The sequence below is a fragment of the Heterodontus francisci genome, chromosome 36 (assembly GCF_036365525.1).
Source record: "Heterodontus francisci isolate sHetFra1 chromosome 36, sHetFra1.hap1, whole genome shotgun sequence".
In the NCBI taxonomy this organism is placed as follows: domain Eukaryota; kingdom Metazoa; phylum Chordata; class Chondrichthyes; order Heterodontiformes; family Heterodontidae; genus Heterodontus; species Heterodontus francisci.
Genome location: NC_090406.1, coordinates 27,704,068 through 27,708,431, shown reverse-complemented (window position 1 = coordinate 27,708,431; position 4,364 = coordinate 27,704,068). Strand labels below are relative to the sequence as shown.

General features: G+C 54.1%; 1 pseudogene; it reads left to right on the top strand.

Annotated features, from left to right (window-relative positions):
• The first annotated feature begins 238 nt into the window (after window positions 1-238).
• Window positions 239-348, top strand: LOC137351842 (U2 spliceosomal RNA; annotated as a pseudogene).
• The last annotated feature ends 4,016 nt before the right edge of the window (window positions 349-4,364 follow it).

The window sequence follows — 4,364 nt, the reverse complement described above, 5'->3', positions numbered from 1 at the left end:
TTGCATTTGCAAAAATAGACAAGAAATTTGCTAATCTAGGCAGAGTACCCTGGAGAATGTGACAGTTCAGGGGCTGCTTACAGCAACAAAGGTTCAGAAAAAAATTCTGGGAGCAATCAGAGCTTTGAGAGGGGCAACTACAACTGTGAGGTGCTCTTAATAGCAACATTCCTCAGCGCTTTGAAGACATAATTGGTACTATTCCATTTGTTCTTGCATTGGGCTACAAGGGATGATAACAGATGTCTCGGCCTTTTGGCTAAGATCAAGTGTAGTATCTGTTCTTATCAGTGCTTATTTGATTGAGAAGAGACCATGATCATTGCCTTTTGATCCTGGGAAAGCTTTGAGTAAAATGGCTATAACCAATTTTCGAGCTTCGGGCCAGGGAGTGCGCAACACCGTTCGGGTGGTCGTGAAGGACAAGGAAGGAGATGCACCGGTCGATCGCACCTTCTTCATCAAGAAAATTCTCTTCGATTGCTGCGGATTTCAAGCGACGGACGTCTTCTGCCTGCAGGATTTCCCCAGCAGTGGATACTTCGACGTGACATTCCGGAACGTGGCGGGATGCATCAAGTTCCTGAAGGCGTTCAAGGAGAAAGGGGACCGGGCGCCACTGTCGATCCTCACAGCGGAGCCGCTCTTCACGCTTCCGTCACAACGGGACCGGGTGGTGACCATTCACCTCTACAACCCCCATGTTCCGGTGGTGGATGTACTCACCTTTCTCGCCAGGTACGTCGAGGTGGCCGGCAGCAGCACTGATGTCAAGGACCCCTTTGGGATCTGGACCAGCAAGCGGCAGGTCAAGGTGACCTTGAAGATAGATCCCAGTGGAGCCATCATCCACCCTCCCTCCAGCTTCGCTATCGGGGGAAGTCGAGGCTTCTTGGTCTACGCTGGGCAGCCCAGAGTTTGCCGCACCTGTGGCAAATCTGGTCACATGGCAGCCAACTGCAGCACGGTTGTTTGCAAGAACTGCAAGGAGGAAGGCCATCAGACCAAGGACTGTAAGCAGACTAAGTGTTGCAACTTGTGCGGTGCGGCAGGCCATCTCTACAAGACTTGTCCCAAACGTTGCCTCAGCTATGCTCAGGCGACAAGGTCCAAGGAAAGGCCGGGAGAAGGTTCGACGAAGGCGTCCGCTGTTCGAAAGGAGACCAGCAACCTTCTCCGCAGTGAGGAACTTCAACCTGAGAAGGAAGGGGAGGCGGCTGAAACCAACGACCCAGCACCTACCCAGCGCCCGGAAACCCCTCCTCCACAGACAGAATCAATGGAGGAGGAGGCAGCAGATGGACAAACAGGTCAGTGGCAAGTGGTCCAGAGGAAAACCACAAAGAAAAAACATCCCAAAGCCACCACCCAAACCAGTGGCAAGAGGAGGCTCTCTTCTGAATCAGACTGCAACAACTCCTCTTCACTGGACGGGGAAATGCTGGAACGACAGCCCCTTCAAAAGAGGCGGCAGAACTCCGAGATGGATGATAAAGCATCCCAGCCCCCGGGCACTGGAAGCTGTGATAGGCCCAGCGTGCCCCAACCCCAATGCCCCACACGTAACGAAGTGGCCAACGCATCTCAGCTCTGCGACACCGGGAGCAAAGACACGTCTGGCGCACCTGAGCTCCGGGAGACCGGGAGCTGTGATGTTTTCGAGGAAAAACAGATGGAAGCAGCTGAGGACAACCCAATCCTCTCTGCCTACAAGACCCCCCCGATGTCACCCGAGCGGCACAAACCCTGCATGAAAAATCAGGAGGGGTTTCTGAGCCCAACCAACGTGAAACTGCTTGCGCATACGATGGGTATGCAGGAACATCCCGAAGGGGAAGGACTGGGACTAGCGAGGACAAATGGTATGGGAAGCAACAACTAATTTTTAGTAAAAAATGGGTGTAAGAATTGCTTCCATTAATGTGCGTAGCATTAAATCTACTACGCGATGTGTTTCAACCTTGGATTACCTTGCCAAGGTCAAAGCTGACCTACTGTTTCTGCAGGAGTGTGGAATACCACACCTCAGCACCTACAGGCAGTGGTCGCGATGGTGGTCCCACGGGCCATCGATCTGGTCGGGGGGTAATGACTGCCGTTCCTCCGGCCTGGGTATTCTGCTGCGGGGAGGTAACTTCACCATCTCCGAAGTTAAGGAGGTGGTGGGCGGCCGCCTCCTCATAGCAGACGTGATGTACAACAACGCTCCGCTCCGGTTGATCAACGTGTACGCCCCGGTACAACGCAGCGAGCGGCTGACCGTCTTCCAGCAGCTCCCACTGCTGCTGGCGACGTCCAGGCCGGTCATCCTAGGCGGTGACTTCAACTGCATCATCGATGCGGCTGGACGATCCGGCAGTGACGACAGCAAACTGGACGATACGTCCAGATTCCTAGTAGAAACAGTTAAGGATGCCAAACTGCACGACGTCTTCAGAAAACCTGCAGACGGAGGGCAGCGCAGATACACATGGTCAAGATCGGACGGGTCTGCCCGTTCCAGGATTGACTTCCTGTTTGTGTCCCGTGCTGTCACGGTCGGATCCACCGACGTCAAGCCGGTGTTCTTCTCCGACCACTGCCTCTTACTGGCCGACTGTCACTTACAGGACGACCAGCGGGTTGGCAGAGGGACGTGGAAGCTCAATGCGACACTGCTGACCCCAGAGAACGTTGAGAAACTCAAAAGGGATTACAAAGGTTGGAGGACCGTGAAACCCCTCTTTGAGTCTCCAGTTCACTGGTGGGAAGCGATAAAGGAGAACATCAAGAGGTTCTTCATCCACAAAGGTGTTCAGAAGGCGAGAGAGAGACAGAGGGAACTGTCCCGACTCCAGAAAATTATGCAAAATCTACTCCGGTTGCAGTCAATGGGGGTCGAGGTCAAGGAGGACCTCCAAGAGGTGAACAGCCAGCAGGCCTCGCTCTTTGCCAAGGAGGCCTCCAAGATCATCTTCCGGTCCAGAGTCCGCTCCATCGAGCAGGATGAGACGTGCTCGCGTTACTTCTTCCAAAAGGTACACAGAGAGAGCTCTGTTATCAGCAGCCTGAAGGAAGAAGATGGCTCGGTAACGTCTTCGCAGTCCGACATACTAAGGATCAGCAAATCCTTTTATGCTGGGTTGTATGACGCGAAGCCCACAGACAGCAGAGCCTCCCAGTCCTTCCTGTCATCTATCACAGAGGTCCTAGATGACAGCAGGAGGGAGAGACTGGACAAGCCGCTAACTCTGGATGAGCTGACAAAGGCCGTCGAGTCTTTCGAGACGAGTAAAACCCCCGGGAGCGACGGCTTACCGGTCGAGTTGTACTCGGCCCTGTGGGACTGGGTCGGCCCGGACCTGCTGGAAGTATACGAGAGTATGCTCCTGGCCGGCAGCATGTCAGAGACCATGAGAAAAGGCATCATCACCCTCATTTACAAGCAGAAGGGGGAGAGGGCAGAAATCAGAAATTGGCGGCCCATCTCACTGCTTAATGTTGATTACAAGATTCTGTCCAAAGTCATAGCCAGTCGAGTCAAGTCTGCTCTGGAGTTGGTGATTCACCCCGATCAGACCTGTACTGTACCCGGCAGGAAGATCTCTGATAGTCTCGCGCTACTCAGGGATACGATCGCCTACGTACGGGACAGGAGGGTGGACACCTGCCTCATCAGCCTGGACCAGGAGAAGGCTTTTGACAGGATATCGCACACCTACATGATGGACGTGCTTTCCAAAATGGGGTTTGGGGAGGGAATCTGCAATTGGATCCAACTGCTCTACACAAACATCAGTAGCGCAGTGTCAATCAACGGGTGGGAATCTGAAAGTTTCCCGATCAAATCTGGAGTCAGACAGGGCTGTCCTCTGTCCCCGGTCTTGTTTGTTTGCTGTATTGAACCCTTTGCTGAGTCTATTAGGAAGGATGCGAGCATAAGAGGGGTGACAATCCCAGGCAGCGGAGGCACTCAGGTCAAAACCTCCCTGTACATGGATGACGTCGCCGTCTTCTGCTCGGATCCGCTGTCGGTGCGCAGACTGATGCGCATCTGCGACCAGTTCGAACTGGCCTCGGGAGCCAAAGTTAACCACGGCAAGAGCGAGGCCATGTTCTTTGGGAACTGGGCTGACCGATCCTTTGTCCCCTTCACTGTCAGGTCAGATTACCTGAAGGTGCTGGGGATATGGTTCGGAAGTGCCGGGGCGTGCACCAAAACATGGGAGGAGCGAGTAGCCAAGGTACGACAAATGTTGGGCATGTGGGGGCAGCGATCTCTGTCCATTGTGGGTAAGAACCTGGTCATCAGGTGCGAGGCGCTCACGTTGTTGCTCTACGTGGCGCAGGTCTGGCCCTTACCCCACTCCTGCGCCGTGGCAGTC